The sequence below is a fragment of the Cervus elaphus genome, chromosome 12 (assembly GCF_910594005.1).
Source record: "Cervus elaphus chromosome 12, mCerEla1.1, whole genome shotgun sequence".
Taxonomy (NCBI): domain Eukaryota; kingdom Metazoa; phylum Chordata; class Mammalia; order Artiodactyla; family Cervidae; genus Cervus; species Cervus elaphus.
This window is the reverse complement of record NC_057826.1, coordinates 52195190-52213732: the sequence shown is the minus strand read 5'-3', so window position 1 is coordinate 52213732 and position 18543 is coordinate 52195190.

Below are 18543 nucleotides of genomic sequence, written 5' to 3'. Positions count from 1 at the left end.
TGAGATGAGCACTCTGGCCTTGTAAACTGGATTTTGCTAAGTCATTTAGGATTTACATGCCTGCCAAGGAGGTGCCGGAGGAGCGTAGCTTGCTGTGCTGCTCTTGTGAGTGTGAACTACACTTCTCAGGTACGACAGGGCTGGCAGGACTATTATAATATTTGGTGTGATGTTGCCTTCTATTATCACCATCTTACCCTCTCCTCTTTCCCCAAGCTGTGAGAACGGGAGAGGTGCTATATGGTTCATATGACTGGGCTGTATTTGCAGGTTTGGAGAAAAGATAGCTACATGCATTGTACCTTAATAAATTGCCTTTTGTGTTGTGAGAGTCCCTTATTCAGAGTTTGGTGGTACCGGACCACCCACACTTTACCAGAAATTGGAATATGTGTTTGGGACTCCCCCGCCCGCCCCCCCCTCCCCGCCCGCATCTTTGGTCTTCAGTAGATATTCAATACATGTTGAATAATGTTTTCTTAGATTTAGTCAGTTCACCACTCAAAGAGCTACCCAAACACTGAGGAATTGACCCCACTGTTGCAGTAAATCATCAGTCAGTAGGTATTGGCGATGCTGAGTGTGGTAGCTAATCTCAACAGAAGGCCTCAAACCAGTGGTTCTCACTCCTGTTAGCACAGTAGACTTACCTGGGGAGCTTTGGGGACAATCACAGTGCCTTGGCTTCTTCCTAGAGAGTCTGATTTAATTGATCTGGGAGGACTCTAAAAATTTATGTCTTAAGTAATTCACTGATACCGAAGGCTTGGTTTTACTTTGAGTAGAGTCGGAACATTGTCTATGAATTAGAATCACCTGGGAAACCTGGATAAGTACTGTTGCCTGGGTCCCACTCTCAGGGGTTCTGATTGTGGCCTGAGTATCAGGATTTTTCGTAAAGCTCCCTGCTTATCTCTCATGGAGCCAAGGTTGAGAACCAGTGGCTTAAGAGAAAGATAGAAGCATCCTTTCTTACAAACATACAGCTCATAATTAACACAGTCCAATTTAAATAAGATGCATAGGGTTATTCCTATACTGTTTGTTGTTTAACATTCTCTGTTGTACATTTTATTAAAATTTTTCTAATCAGATATCTCATTCTTTTGCATAAATCCTAGCCCTGAATATAATCTTAGACCTGAATAAGTTGCTTCTTTCTTAACTTAAATCTTGGTTCAGACACTTGCTGAGATGACTCATGATTTTTTCTTGGCCAGTTTGTTGTCAAAAGTCTCTGGAAATATATCCTCAACCTTCTGCCCCCTTTTTCTTGCTTCATCCATAAAGAGCCTCTGCCCGCTCTCCATATGGGTTTATAGAGCTCTTCAAAGGTTCCTTTTACTCTGCCTTTCTGAGTATGTTAGGACAATTAACTCTTCCTCTCACCTTCCAGAATTCCCTCTCTCCATCCAGCTAGGACAGATGGTTCCCAGCCATATACATTCTGGTTTCAGCTTTTAAGTTCAACCTCAAATCCTGTCTGGATTTCACTTAAGATGTAATGACTATATAGATCAATTTTGAAGAGAATTACTTTGGAAGAGAATTAATATCTTTGCTATATCAAGTGTTCCCATCTATGAAGACCATGTACTTCTTTAATTTAGATTTTTTAATGCCATTCAATAAAGTTTTATAATCTTCTCTGAAAGATCCTGAACATGTTTCATTAGATAGATTCCTAAGTTGTTAAGGCATTAACTATATCTTTTAAAAAAATTATTTGTTTCTAGTATATGATTTCCGTATATTGATTTTTTAAACCTGGCAAACTTCCTATACTTTTAATAATTCAAGTAATTTATTTGGAGAGTCCTTTGAATTTTCTAAGTATGGAAACATAATTCAGAACAAAAAAAAAAGACAGTTTTATTTCTTCATTGAAAATGATGCTGTTTCTTTTTCTTCTCTTGCTGTGTTGGTTAAGATCTCCAATAAAAATACCCAGTGGAAGTGGGAATGGAGGCATGTTTCTTTCTCCCTGTCTCAAAGGGAAACTATTCAACTGTCATCTATGTTATTTGCTGCAGATTTTTAAACAATATTTTGTAGACTTCCTTTATTAGTTAAAGGATGTTCCCTTTTTTATCTAATATGGTAAATTGCATGATTATTCTTGATTTTTCACCTTTCCCTGTGTTTGACTTCTATCACATGACATTGCAGTTCCTCCCACTTGAGGTGGCATTTCCCCATGCCCAGGGATTTTGGGCTTGACTGTGTGATTACTTTGGCCAGTAGAATGTCGGTAGAAATGTCTATGTGCCAGTTCCAAGCCTCAGTTCAGTTCAGTTCAGTCTCTCAGTCATGTCTGACTCTTTGAGACCCCATGAACCGCAGGACACCAGGCCTCCCTGTCCATCACCAACTCCCAGAATCTACTCAAACTCATGTCCATTGAGTTGGTGATGCCATCTAACCATCTCATCCTCTGTTGTCCCCTTCTCCTCCTGCCTTCAATCTTTCCCAACATCAGGGTCTTTTCAAATGAGTCAGCTCTTCGCATCAGGTGGTCAAAATATTAGAGTTTCAGCTTTAACATTAGTCCTTCCAATGAACACCCAGGACCAATCTCCCTTAGGATGGACTGGTTGGATCTCCTTGCAGTCCAAGGGACTCTCAAGAGTCTTCTCCAACACCACAATTTAAAAGCATCAATTCTTCGGCACTCAGCTTTCTTCACAGTCCAACTCTCACATCCATACACGACCACTGGAAAAACCATAGCCTTGACTAGACAGACCTTTGTTAGCAAAGTAATGTCTCTGCTTTTTAATATGCTGTCTAGGTCGGTCATAACTTTCCTTCCAAGGAGTAACCATCTTTTAATTTCATGGCTGCAATCACCATCTGCAGCGATTTTGGAGCCCAAAATAATAAAGTCAGCCACTGTTTCCACTGTTTCCCATTTGCCATGAAGTGACGGGACCGGATGCCATGATCTTAGTTTTCTGAATGTTGAACTTTAAGCCAACTATTTCACTCTCTTCTTTCACTTTCATCAAGAGGCTCTCTAATTCTCCTTCACTTTCTGCCATAAGGGTGGTGTCATCTGCATATCTGAGGTTGTTGATATTTCTCCCAGCAATCTTGATTGCAGTTGTGCTTCTTCCAGCCCAGCATTTCTCATGATGTACTCTGCATATAAGTTAAATAAGCAGGGTAAGTTAAATATACAGCCTTGATGTACTCCTTTTCCTATTTGGAACCAGTCTGTTGTTCCACGTCCAGTTCTAACTGTTGCTTCCTGACCTGCATATAGGTTTCTCAAGAGGCAGGTCAGGTGGCCTGGTATTCCCATCTCTTTCAGAATTTTCCACAGTTTATTGTGATCCACACAGTCAAAGGCTTTGGCATAGTCTAGGCATTGGGAATTAACCTGTGTTTCTATTTACTCTTTCGTTGCTTCTCCTATCACAAGAAAACACACCCACGATAGCCTATTAGTCCAAATATGGACAGACTTGAACCTACCTAAAACTCAAAACCAAGCCTAGATTAATACATATAGATTAGCCAATGAGCGGGTAACCTGGCATTTTGTTACATTGCATTATTGTGTCAGTAGTTCACCAATATAGCTATCTAATCTGCTAATAACTTTTTAAAGTCACAAATGAATTTTGAATTGTATCAAAGCTTGTCACTTTCTCTATTGAAATGAGTATTTTTTCCCTTTAATCTATTAATGTGGTGATTACATTAATTTGTTTTCCTAATGTAAATCAGTCTTGCATTTCTGGAATAAATCCTATTTGGTCATAATATATTCTAGTTTTTATGAATTTCTTGACTTGGTTGGTTAATTTTGTTTAGGACTTTTGCGTCAATGTTTATGAATGAGATTCCCTGAAACTTTCTTAATTGTCCTTGTCAATATGGGTAGCAAGGTTGCAGTAGCCTTATAGAATAAAGGATGGGTATCACTCCCTCTTTTTCTGTTCTTTGGAAGGGATCATATAAAATTGAAATAATCTTTCCTTAAATATTTCAGAACTTGCAGGTGAAGAAACTGGGCCTAAAATTTTCTTTATGGGAAGAATTTTGACTTTTACTTTAGTTTTATTTATGGCTATACAAATATTCAGGTCTATTGCTTATTGTTGAATCAATTTTAGTGATATACTTTTTCTAGGAATTTGTTGATTTTATCTAAATTATTCATAATATTTGTTTATCTATTTGATGTCTACAGAAATTATTGTGTTCTTCATTTCATTTCAGATAATGATTATGTATAGCTTTTTATTATAACTTTGATCAATCTCATCTTAAAGTTTTTTAAGCTATAATATCAGCTTTTTAAATAATAAACCTTTGACTTTGTTGTTTTTCTCTCTTGTGTGTTCTTTCTCAGTTTTATTCATTTCTATTCTTGTCTTTACTATTCTTCCCTTCTATTATATCTGCATAATTAGTACTTTTAAATTTGTTGAGAATGGCTTTATGGCTCAATATAGAGTAAATTGTTCATATTCTGTCTACCTTTAAATAATGTACAGTATGCAGTTGCTGGGTGTTGTGTCTATATTTGTCACTTAATCCAAGTCTGCTGTACAAATCTTCTTCATCTTTATCAGATTGTTGTTGTTTTTGCTATAAGTTACACCTACAATGGGGCAACTCTGGTAGCTCAGCTGGTAAAGAATCCACCTGAAATCCAACCTGGTTCAATTCCTGGTTTGGGAAGATCCTCTGAAGAAGGGATAGGCTACTCACTCCAGTATTCTTGGGCTTTCCTGATGGCTCAGTGGGTGAAGAATCCGCCTGCAATGAAGAAGAGCTGGGTTTGATCCCTGGGTTAGGAAGATCCCCTGGAGGAGGGCATGGCAATCAACTTCAATATTCTTGCCTAGAGAATTCCCATGGACAGAGGAGCCTGGAGGGCTATAGTCCATGGTGTCACAAAAAGTTGGACACAACTGAGTGACAAGCACAAGCACACCTACAATGATTGTGGATTTTTCTCTTTCTCCTGGTAGTTCTGTAAATTTTTTCTTTATATAGGCACTATGGATTTCAAATCAGTATATTTCCCTGGTTAATACAACATTTTGTCTTTATGAAGTTGTCTTCTTTATCTTTAGCGTTTTTTTTCTTTTGACTTTTGGTCCATTTGTTCTGATATTAATGTAGTTACATTTGCAGTCTTTTGATTAGAATTTGTCTGGTATGTTATTTTCCATCCTTTTACTTTTAACCATTCTGTAGTTATATGTTGTAGGTGTATATCTCGTAAATAGTATATGGTTAACTTTTTAAAATTCCTTCTGATATTTTGCCTTTTATTTGATACATTTGTCCATTCATATGTAATGAAATTGCCAATATATTTATATTTACCATCATAGTTTGTGATTTCTTTTTTACTCTCCCTTATAACTTTCTTTATCTGTTAATTATTTTTATCTTATTCAAGGTTTTTCCATGACTACTTTGAAATTTATGTTCTGTAGCCCCCTTTAGAAGCTAAAGTTAATATTTTATCCTGGGGGAAACTTTATCTTGGGGAAAGCCCCAAGATAAGAAATTTAGAAGAGTTAAACTCCGTATCTACCCACTACCTAACTTATATGTGTTTACTGTTGTTGTTATTGTCCTTAGTTGTGTCCGACTCTTACCCTGGCAAAAATGCTGGGGTGAATTGCCATTTCCTCCTCTGGGTGATCTTCCCGACCCAGAGATTAAACCTAAGTCTCCCACATTGGCAGGTGGATTCTTTACCACTGAGCCACCTGAGAAACCCATGCACTTGCTATAATGTGTTCTAATTCAGTCTTAAAGAAAAAAAACAGAACTCTCAGTAAATGTATTATTTAGGTAATGCTTGGGCTTCCCTGATGGTTCAGATGGTCCAAGAATCTGCCTGTAATGCAGGAGAGCTGGGTTCAATCCCTGCGTCAGGAAGATCTCCTGGAGAAAGAAGTGACTCCAGTAGTCTTGCCTGGAGAATCCCATAGACAGAGGAGCCTGGAAGGCTACAGTCTATGGGGTCGCAAAGAGTCAGACATGACTGAGTGACTAACACACACACACACACAGATTATAACAAGTAAATCCTGAAATCTGGGTAGTTATACTATGAAAGCATATTTCATACTCATGTTCCAGGCCATTAGGAAATATTTCTGGTTGGCTACTTTCGATGTCATCATCCAAGGATTTAGGCTCCTTCTATCCTATGGCTCCACCCTCTTTTTCATCTTTTGATCACTCTCCATTAAGTCAGCAAATGGGATAAGATATACCCAATTCTTTACCACCTTATACCAGAAGTAACCTGTATCATTTTTGCTCAAATGCTGTTGACCAAAATGCAGTCATGTGCCCATATGTAATTGTGCTTAATTCAGGCTCCTCATGAGATAATAAAAAGAACAGTGGTAACTACTTCACAGCATTTTGTGAACATAAATCTCAGTATATGGCTTAGTATCTAGTAAATGCTCAATGTGTCAGGTACTCTATTAAGTGCATAGTTTTTATCATTGGGTATAATTCTCACAGTAACTTGTAACATAGGAGCTAATTCATTCCATCATCAGATGAAGCAGCTAAAGTTTCAGATGAAGTGACTCTGTCATCTGAAAAGTAGCCTGTAGCTACTTAACTCCTACTTATTTTCTGCTCTTATTTTCACATCTAAAGTGCGCTATTTGAACGTGTATGAGCCATCTTGCATGTCTCTCTACTTGTTCCAAGTGAATTGATGCTGTTTCTCCAAAGAGATGATAACTTCCTGATGGCGTGTAACATGACTTACACTTGATTTATGATCTCCAAACTGAAAGCTCAGAATACTGAACACAGAAACGTCTTAATGCCTATTGTTGGTAATGCCCAAGACTCTTTGTTTTTTTTTTAATCTTCACAATTTTTATCATAGCTAAGCAATTAAAGCATACCCCATAAATTATGTTGATTGATGGATAAGTGTATCTTTATATGCAGGATTTGCAAAATGGCAAGGTGGCCAGAAATAGAATGGACTAGACTAACATTGAGCTACTTATGGGGTTTTGTATTTTAATTTCTTGGGCTTTACCTTTCTCATCTGTCAAATCAGATGTCTGAACTCAATATCATAAGTCTCTTTTACCTCTAAAATTCCATAATTTTGTGGAATTTGGAGATAACAAATATATTGAGTTCTTACATGATTAATTCACTTTATCCTTGCAACAAACATTGGTAAATAGCTTTTATCCCAGCTTTATAGATGAGGAAATCTGGAGTTCAGAGAGCTGAATAACTTGTATAAGGTCACACAGTTACTAAATGGAAGAACTGGAATTCATGCCTGAGTCCCATAGAAACCAGAGCACACATTCTCCCTTCTTTACCACTCAGCCTCCTAAAAACCTCTGCCTTAGCAGTAATAGAAGATTTTTATCAGATTTCTTTTAACTGCTTTTCCTCTAAATGGACTGTCTCAAGCCTAACCATGTCAGAGAAAATCCTAAGGCTGTTAGATCAGAAATCAGTCGCTGGCAGCTCCTCTTTGCAAGGTGCGTGTTTGGCTCACTTTAATTTGTCATTCATTAAGCCTGGAGGAATGGGAGGAGAGACATCTTTGACTTTGCAGGAGCCAGAAGAACAAAGTTATTACCCATACTCAATGTAAGCAGTTGGGTTTCGTTTGGGTTTGAGACTCTGGCAAAAGTTCAAAGCTTTCCATTTTCTGTGAAGCCATTGCCCATTCCTGTCAGGAGATCAGTAAATTTTGAAAGAGATTCTAGAGCTGATGGATGAGTCACAGATGCCCTGCCTCCATAGAGCCTTGCTTGCACAAATAAAATGACCAGATAAGATCCCGTGGTTTCTTTGTGCTGCATGGATGTTTGCCATCAAACATGACATAGAACTGGGCTCTTCGTGCCAATGGATGAGAGGACAGAAAATTATAAAAGGGACACTTAGAGCAGTCTCCAGCGGATCACCTGAGACTTTGGTCTGACTGTGTTTTGTGATATTGTCAAGTGTTACCAAAGAATCAAGGGTGTGTCAGGCACAGCTCAGGGGAGTAGGTAAGGATGTGAGATTTGGCCCAGACTGCCTGGGGTGGAACTCTCATTCTGCCATCTACTCATGAACTTGACCAAGTTAACTAACCCTATTAGATTAGGTTTCAGTTTCCTCATCTATAAAATAGGATGAGATCAGTAGGATGAGTATGGTAAAATAACATATATGAAGAAATTAGCACAATTCCTAGAATGCAGTAAACACTCTGTATATTGTAGAATATTTTTTTTAATGTTAAAATATGTTTTCAAAGCCTTGATTTTCTTTATCTTTTCAGCTGAGGGAACTTAGGCCCAGGCAAGTGAAATAAACAGGCCCTTCATTTCACAAGTAATGCAGAGGAAGAGGGGAACCTATGTTTCTTGACAAATGAAATATAGGTGTCAAGAAGTCTTCTCTATTTCTTTTTTTTAATTAATTTATTCTAATTGGAAGCTAATTACTTTACAATATTGTAATGGTTTTTGCCATACATTGACATGAATCAGCCATGGTGTGCATGTGTTCCCCATCCTGAACCCCCCTCCCACCTCCCTCCCCATCCCATCCCTCAGTGTCATCCCAGTGCACCAGCCCTGAGCACCCTGTCTCATGCATCAAACCAGGATTGGTGATCTATCTCACATATGATAATATACATGGTTCAATGCTATTCTCTCAAATCATCCCACACTCTCCTTCTCCCACTGAGTCCAAAAATTGGTTCTTTACATCTGCGTCTCTTTTGCTGTCTCGTATATAGGGTCATCGTTACCTTTCTAAATTCCATATATATGTGTTAATATACTGTATTGGTGTTTTTCTTTCTGACTTACTTCACTCTGTATAATAGGCTCCAGTTTCATCCACCTCATTAGAACTGATTCAAATGCATTCTTTTTAATAGCTCAATAATATTCCATTGTGTATATGTACCACAGCTTTCTTATCCATTCATCTGCCAATGGACATCTAGGTTGCTTCCATGTCCTGGCTATTGTAAACAGTGCTGCGATGAACATTGCGGTACATGTGTCTCTTTCAATTCTGATTTCCTCGGTGTGTATGTCCAGCAGTGGGATTGCTGGGTCATATGGCAGTTCTATTTCCAGTTTTTTAAGGAATCTCCACACTGTTCTCCATAGTGGCTGTACTAGTTTGCATTCCCACCAACAGTGTAAGAGGGTTCCCTTTTCTCCACACCCTCTCCAGCATTTATTGCTTGTAGATTTTTTTTATAGCAGCCATTCTGACTGGCGTGAGATGGTACCTCATTGTGGTTTTGATTTGCATTTCTCTGATAATGAGTGATGTTGAGCATCTTTTCATGTGTTTGTTAGCCATCTGTATGTATTTTGGAGAAATGTCTGTTAAGTTCTTTGGCCCATTTTTTGATTGGGTCATTTTTTTTCTCCAGAATTGAGCTGCAGGAGCTGCTTGTATATTTTTGAGATTAATTCTTTGTCAGTTGCTTTGTTTGCTATTATTTTCTCTCATTCTGAAGGCTTTCTTTTCACTTTGTTTATAGTTCCCTTCGTTGTGCAAAAGCTTTTAAGTTTAATTAGGTCCCATTTGTTTATTTTTGCTTTTATTTCCATTGCTCTGGGAGATTGGTCAGAGAGGATATCTTGCTGTGATTTATGTCAGAGAGTGTTTTGCCTATGTTCTCCTCTAGGAGTTTTGTAGTTTCTGGTCTTACATTTAGATCTTTCATTCCATTTTGAGTTTATTTTTGTGTATGATGTTAGAAAGTGTTCTAGTTTCATTCTTTTACAAGTGGTTGACCAGTTTTCCCAGCACCACTTGTTAAATAGGTTGTCTTTTTCCATTGTATATTCTTGCCTCCTTTGTCAAAGATAAGGTGTCCATAGGTTCGTGGATTTATCTCTGGGCTTTCTATTTTGTTCCATTGACCTATTTTTCTGTCTTTGTGCTAGTACCATACTGTCTTGATGACTGTAGCTTTGTAGTATAGTCTGAAATCAAGCAGATTTTCCTACAGTTCCATTCTTCTTTCTCAAGATTACTTTGACTATTCAAGGTTTTTTTTGTATTTCCATACAAATTGTGAGATTATTTGTTCTAGTTCAGTGAAAAATACCATTGGTAGCTTGACAGGGATTGTATTGAATCTATAGATTGCTTTGGGTAGTATACTCATTTTCACTATACTGATTCTTCCGATCCATGAACACGGTATACTTCTCCATCTGTATGTATCATCTTTGATTTCTTTCATCAGTGTTTTATAGTTTTCTATATATAGGTTTTTGTTTCTTTCTTTTTTTTTTTTTGTACTTACAAGCTATTTATTTTTATTTTTTATTTTTTTTATTATTATTTTTTTTTTCCAGTGGGTTTTGTCATACATTGATATGAATCAGCCATGGATTTACATGTATTCCCAATCCCGATCCCCCCTCCCACCTCCCTCTCCACCCGATTCCTCTGGGTCTTCCCAGCGCACCAGGCCTGAGCACTTGTCTCATGCATCCCACCTGGGCTGGTGATCTGTTTCACCATAGATAGTATACATGCTGTTCTTTTGAAATATCCCACCCTCACATTCTCCCACAAAGTTCAAAAGTCTGTTCTTGTATTTCTGTGTCTCTTTTTCTGTTTTGCATATAGGGTTATCGTTATCACCTTTCTAAATTCCATATATATGTGTTAGTATGCTGTAATGTTCTTTATCTTTCTGGCTTACTTCACTCTGTATAATGGGCTCCAGCTTCATCCATCTCATTAGGACTGGTTCAAATGAATTCTTTTTAATGGCTGAGTAATATTCCATGGTGTATATGTACCACAGCTTCCTTATCCATTCATCTGCTGATGGGCATCTAGGTTGCTTCCATGTCCTGGCTATTATAAACAGTGCTGCGATGAACATTGGGGTGCACGTGTCTCTTTCAGATCTGGTTTCCTCAGTGTGTATGCCCAGAAGTGGGATTGCTGGGTCATATGGCAGTTCTATTTCCAGTTTTTTAAGAAATCTCCACACTGTTTTCCATAGCGGCTGTACTAGTTTGCATTCCCACCAACAGTGTAAGAGGGTTCCCTTTTCTCCACACCCTTTCCAGCATTTATTACTTGTAGACTTTTGGATAGCAGCCATCCTGACTGGCGTGTAATGGTACCTCATTGTGGTTTTGATTTGCATTTCTCTAATAATGAGTGATGTTGAGCATCTTTTCATGTGTTTGTTAGCCATCTGTATGTCTTCTTTGGAGAAATGTCTGTTTAGTTCTTTGGCCCATTTTTTGATTGGGTCATTTATTTTTCTGGAATTGAGCTGCAGGAGTTGCTTGTATATTTTTGAGATTAATCCTTTGTCCGTTTCTTTATTTGCTATTATTTTCTCCCAATCTGAGGGCTGTCTTTTCACGTTGCTTATAGTTTCCTTTGTAGTGCAAAAGCTTTTAAGTTTCATTAGGTCCCATTTGTTTAGTTTTGCTTTTATTTCCAATATTCTGGGAGGTGGGTCATAGAGGATCTTGCTGTGATTTATGTCGGAGAGTGTTTTGCCTATGTTCTCCTCTAGGAGTTTTATAGTTTCTGGTCTTACATTTAGATCTTTAATCCATTTTGAGTTTATTTTTGTGTATGGTGTTAGAAAGTGTTCTAGTTTCATTCTTTTACAAGTGGTTGACCAGTTTTCCCAGCACCACTTGTTAAAGAGGTTGTCTTTTTTCCATTGTATATCCTTGCCTCCTTTGTCAAAGATAAGGTGTCCATAGGTTCGTGGATTTATCTCTGGGCTTTCTATTCTGTTCCATTGATCTATATTTCTGTCTTTGTGCCAGTACCATACTGTCTTGATGACTGTGGCTTTGTAGTAGAGTCTGAAGTCAGGCAGGTTGATTCCTCCAGTTCCATTCTTCTTTCTCAAGATTATTTTGGCTATTCGAGGTTTTTTGTATTTCCATACAAATTGTGAAATTATTTGTTCTAGTTCTGTGAAAAATACCGTTGGTAGCTTGATAGGGATTGCATTGAATCTATAGACTGCTTTGGGTAGAATAGCCATTTTGACAATATTGATTCTTCCAATCCATGAACACGGTATGTTTCTCCATCTGTTTGTGTCCTCTTTGATTTCTTTCATCAGTGTTTTATAGTTTTTTAATGTATAGGTCCTTTGTTTCTTTAGGTAGATATACTCCTAAGTATTTTATTCATTTTGTTGCAGTGGTGAATGGTATTGTTTCCTTAATTTCTCTTTCTGTTTTTTCATTGTTAGTATATAGGAATGCAAGGGATTTCTGTGTGTTAATTTATATCCTGCAACTTGACTATATTCATTGATTAGCTCTAGTAATTTTCTGGTAGAGTCTTTAGGGTTTTCTATATAGAGGATCATGTCATCTGCAAACAGTGAGAGTTTTACTTCTTCTTTTCCTATCTGGATTCCTTTTACTTCTTTTTCTGCTCTGATTGCTGTGGCCAGAACTTCCAACACTATGTTGAATAGTAGTGGTGAGAGTGGGCACCCTTGTCTTGTTCCTGATTTCAGGGGAAATGCCTTCAATTTTTCACCATTGAGGGTGATGCTTGCTGTGGGTTTGTCATATATAGCTTTTATTATGTTGAGGTATGTTCCTTCTATTCCTGCTTTTTGGAGAGTTTTAATCATAAATGAGTGTTGAATTTTGTCAAAGGCTTTCTCTGCATCTATTGAGATAATCATATGGTTTTTATCTTTCAATTTGTTAATGTGGTGTATTACATTGATTGATTTGCGGATATTAAAGAATCCTTGCATTCCTGGGATAAAGCCCACTTGGTCATGGTGTCTGATTTTTTTAATATGTTGTTGGATTCTGTTTGCTAGAATTTTGTTAAGGATTTTTGCATCTATGTTCATCAGTGATATTGGCCTGTAGTTTTCTTTTTTTGTGGCATCTTTGTCTGGTTTTGGAATTAGGGTGATGGTGGCCTCATAGAATGAGTTTGGAAGCTTACCTTCATCTGCAATTTTCTGGAAGAGTTTGAGTAAGATAGGTGTTAGCTCTTCTCTAAATTTTTGGTAGAATTCAGCTGTGAAGCCATCTGGTCCTGGGCTTTTGTTTGCTGGAAGATTTTTGATGACAGTTTCGATTTCCTTGCTTGTGATGGGTCTGTTAAGATCTTCTATTTCTTCCTGGTTCAGTTTTGGAAAGTTATACTTTTCTAAGAATTTGTCCATTTCATCCAAGTTGTCCATTTTATTGGCATAGAGCTGCTGGTAGTAGTCTCTTATGATCCTTTGTATTTCAGTGTTGTCTGTTGTGATCTCTCCATTTTCATTTCTAATTTTGTTAATTTGGTTTTTCTCTCTTTGTTTCTTAATGAGTCTTGCTAATGGTTTGTCAATTTTGTTTATTTTTTCAAAAAACCAGCTTTTAGCTTTGTTGATTTTTGCTATGGTCTCTTTAGTTTCTTTTGCATTTATTTCCGCCCTGATTTTTAAGATTTCTTTCCTTCTGCTAACTCTGGGGTTCTTCATTTCTTCCTTCTCTAATTGCTTTAGGTGTAGAGTTAGGTTATTTATTTGGTTTTTTTCTTGTTTCTTGATGTAAGCCTGTAATGCTATGAACCTTCCCCTTAGCACTGCTTTTACAGTGTCCCATAGGTTTTGGGTTGTTGTGTTTTCATTTTCATTCATTTCTATACATATTTTGATTTCTTTTTTGATTTCTTCTATGATTTGTTGGTTATTCAGAAGCGTGTTATTTAGCCTCCAGGTGTTTGAAGTTTTAACAATTTTTTTCCTGTAATTGAGATCTAATCTTACTGCACTGTGGTCAGAAAAGATGACTGGAATGATTTCAATTTTTTTGAATTTTCCAAGACCAGATTTATGGCCCAGGATGTGATCTATTCTGGAGAAGGTTCCGTGTGCACTTGAGAAAAAGGTGAAGTTGATTGTTTTGGGGTGAAATGTCCTATAGATATCAATTAGGTCTAGCTGGTCCATTGTGTCATTTAAGGTTTGTGTTTCCTTGTTAATTTTCTGTTTAGTTGATCTATCCATAGTTGTGAGTGGGGTATTAAAGTCTCCCACTATTATTGTGTTACTATTAATTTCCTCTTTCATACTCGTTAGCATTTGCCATACATATTGCGGTGCTCCTATGTTGGGTGCATATATATTTATAATTGTTATATCTTCTTCTTGGATTGATCCTTTGATGATTATGTAGTGTCCTTCTTTGTCTCTTTTCACAGCCTTTATTTTAAAGTCTATTTTATCTGATATGAGTATTGCGACTCCTGCTTTCTTTTGGTCTCCGTTTGCATGAAATATTTTTTTCCAGCCCTTCACTTTTAGTCTGTATGTGTCTCTTGTTTTGAGGTGGGTCTCTTGTAGACAGCATATATAGGGGTCTTGTTTTTGTATCCATTCAGCCAATCTTTGTCTTTTGGTTGGGGCATTCAACCCATTTACATTTAGGGTAATTATTGATAGGTGTGGTCCCGTTGCCATTTACTTTGTTGTTTTGGGTTCACGTTTATACAGCCTTTCTGTTTTTCCTGTCTAGAGAAGATCCTTTAGCATTTGTTGAAGAGCTGGTTTGGTGGTGCTGAATTCTCTCAGCTTTTGCTTATCTGTAAAGCTTTTGAATTCTCCTTCATATCTGAATGAGATCCTTGCTGGATACAGTAATCTAGGTTGTAGGTTATTCTCTTTCATTACTTTCAGTACGTCCTGCCATTCCCTTCTGGCCTGGAGGGTTTCTATTGATAGATCAGCTGTTATCCTTATGGGAATCCCTTTGTGTGTTATTTGTTGTTTTTCCCTTGCTGCTTTTAATATTTGTTCTTTGTGTTTGATCTTTGTTAATTTGATTAATATGTGTCTTGGGGTGTTTCGCCTTGGGTTTATCCTGTTTGGGACTCTCTGGGTTTCTTGGATTTGGGTGGCTATTTCCTTCCCCATTTTAGGGAAGTTTTCAACTATTATCTCCTCGAGTATTTTCTCATGGCCTTTCTTTTTGTCTTCTTCTTCTGGAACTCCTATGATTCGAATGTTGGGGCGTTTCACATTGTCCCAGAGGTCCCTGAGATTGTCCTCATTTCTTTTGATCCTTTTTTCTTTTTTCCTCTCTGCTTCATTTATTTCCACCATTTTATCTTCTACCTCACTTATCCTATCTTCTGCCTCCGTTATTCTACTCTTGGTTCCCTCCAAAGTGTTTTTGATCTCATTCATTGCATTATTCATTTTTAATTGACTCTTTTTTATTTCTTCCAGGTCTTTATTAAACAGTTCTTGAATCTTTTCAATCTTTGTTTCCAGGCTATTTATCTGTAACTCCATTTTGTTTTCAAGATTTTGGATCATTTTTATTATCATTATTCTAAATTCTTTTTCAGGTAGATTCCCTATCTCCTCCTCTTTTGTTTGACTTGGTGGGCATTTTTCATGTTCCTTTACCTGTTGGGTATTTCTTTGCCTTTTCATCTTGTTTAGATTGCTGTATCTGGAGTGGGCTTTCTGTATTCTGGAGGTCTGTGGTTCCTTTTTATTGTGGAGGATTAACCCAGTGGGTGGGGTTAGACAATTGGCTTGTCAAGATTTCCTGGTTAGGGGAGCTTGCGTCAGTGTTCTGGTGCGTGGAACTTGATTTCTTTTCTTTGGAGAGCAATGGAGTGCCCAGTAATGAGTTTTGAGATGGGTCTATGTGTTAGGTGTGTCCTTGGGCAGCCTGTATGTTGATGTTCAGGGCTATGTTCCTGCGTTGCTGGAGAATTTGCGTGGTATGTCTTGCTCTAAAACTTATTGGCTCTTGGGTGGTGGTTGGTTTCAGTGTAGGTATGGAGGCTTTTGGACGGTCACTTATTACTTAAAGTTCCATGTAGTCAGGAGTTTTCTGGTGTTCTCAGGTTTTGGGCTTAAGTCTCCTGCCTCTGGATTTCAGTTTTATTCTTCCTGTAGTCTCAGGACTTCTCCAACTATACAGCCCTGATAAGAAAACTTCTAGGTTAATGGCTAAAAATTCTCCCCCGTTAGGGACACCCAGAGAGGTTCACAGAGTTACATGAAGAAGAGGAGAGGGAGGAGGGAGATAGAGATGAACAGGAGGAGAAAAAGGGGGACTCAAGAGGAGAGAGACAGATCTACGCAGCTGTCTGTTCCCAGAGTGTTCTCCGTAGCCCAGTCACCTACAAGGATTCACAGAATTGGATTGGGAAGAGAAGGGGAAAGGAGGAAATAGAGGTGTTCTGAGGTAGAAAACAGAGAGTCAAGATTGGGAGAGAATAATCTTCGGTTTAAAAATAGGGCTTCTCTTCTTTTTTTTTTGTAAGGTTATAGTGTATTGAAAATGAAAATTAAGGAGTAGTAGAGGAGTACTAGAGGACTTTAAAAGAAATAAGAGAAAAAGAAAAATAGAAAATAGAAGAGAAAAAGGAAAGAAAAAAAAGAAAGAAAAAAAAAAGAAAAAAGAAAAAAAAAATTTTTTTTTCCCCCCTAACTAAAAAAATCGTAAAAGTCTCCTTTCGAAGACAATGGGCTGCTTTTCTGGGCGCCTGATGACCTCAGCTAGCGATCCGAAGTTGTTTTGCGAAGTTTGCTCTACGTTCAGTTATTCTTTTGATGAATTTGTAGGAGAGAAAGTGGTCTCCCCATCCTACTCCTCCGCCATCTTGGCTCAGGTTTTTGTTTCTTTAGGTAGGTTTATTCCTAAGTATTTTATTCTTTTCATTGCAATGGTGAATGGAATTGTTTCCTTAATTTCTCTTTCTGTTCTCTCATTGTTAATGTATAAGAATGCAAGGGATTTCTGTGTATTAATTTTATATCCTGCAATTTAACTATATTCATTGATTAACTCTAGCAATTTTCTGGTGGAGTCTCTAGGGTTTTCTATGTAGAGGACCAGGTCATGTGCAAACAGTGAGAATTTTACTTCTTCTTTTCCAGTCTGGATTCCTTTTATTTCTTTTTCTTCTCTGACTGCTGTGGCTAAAACTTCCAAAACTATGTTGAATAGTAGTGATGAGAGTGAACACCCTTGTCTTGTTCCTAACTTTTGGGGAAATGCTTTCAATTTTTCACCATTGAGGATAATGTTTGTTGTGGGTTTATCATATAGGGCTTTTATTATGTTGAGGTATATTCCTTCTACGCCTGCTTTCTGGAGGGTTTTTTTTTTTTTTTTTTTTTTAAATCATGAATGGATGTTGAATTTTGTGAAAGGCTTTCTCTGCATCTATTGAGATAAACATATGGTTTTTATCTTTCAATTTGTTAATGAGGTGTATCACATTGATTGATTTGCAAATGTTGAAGAATCCTTGCATCCCTGGGATAAAGCCCACTTGGTCATGATGTATAATCTTTTTAATATGTTGTTGGATTCTGTTTGCTAGAATTTTGTTAAGGATTTTTGCGTCTATGTTCATCAGTGATATTGGCCTGTAGTTTTCTTTTTTTGTGGCATCTTTGTCTGGTTTTGGCATTAGGGTGATGGTGGCCTCATAGAATGAGTTTGGAAGTTTACCTTCCTCTGCACTTTTCTGGAAGAGTTTGAGAAGGATAGGTGATATCTCTTCTCTAAATTTTTGGTAGAATTCAGCTGTGAAGCCGTCTGGTCCTGGGCTTTTGTTTGTTAGAAGATTTCTGATTACTGTTTCAATTTCCATGCTTGTGATGGGTCTGTTAAGTTTATCTATTTCTTCCTGAAGAAATCTCCTCTATTTCTTGATGGAACTATCTGGAGAACCTTACAGCTTCTTCTCTTCTTCTGGCCTGAGATGAACAGGAAGTGGGGGGGGGGGTTTGAAGAGCCAGATAACCCTGAGTGTCTTCAAGCTGTTGGAGGTCTCTGTCAGGCTGGGCCAGGTCACACTAGGAGCTTCTTACTCTTTGTGGAACTTGAAGTTATGACTTCATACTGGTTTGTTTCGTTATTTTGGCAGACATCTAAGCTGTAAAAAGTTTCTGAGGGAACTTTGGGAGAGAGAAAACCTCTTTTTGGTTTGTCCCTGGCCTTTAGCAGTCTGGCTAGGATTTCAGGTAGCTGACATTTTCAACCTGGAGCAGACCTAAGTGGCAAGTTGATTTTGCACTGAGAGAAATTTCCTTTAGTTGTCAAAACTTCACAGAAACTAGAAATTGTCTTAAAGTTTCACTGAAGTATCAGAGGAAATGCCATCAAAATCTAAATTTTATAAAACAACAAAAATAATATTAATGAAGAAATTTCACATGTTGGATTTGTTTTCAGACTGTCTCATTATAGCCTGAGGTGCCAATGGAGTAAAAGGTTCCTGGCTAAAAGTACTAGCTCTTTGCCATCAGATTTGATTGCAAAGAAGGGGCACCACTGATTGCCATAAAGCAGTTCTGTCTTCCTGTGAATGACCTCTCAAGCCAATATCCCCTTTACTTAAATTTAATGTTGGGGCTGCCATATAACTTCCAGAAAAAACACAAGATCTTTATTTATCAAAATGCTGTTCCCATGAACTACAAGAAATACAGTGATGCTATACATTACAACTTGTACTTTAGATTAGATTTATATAGCTTTATTAGTTGTGATATCT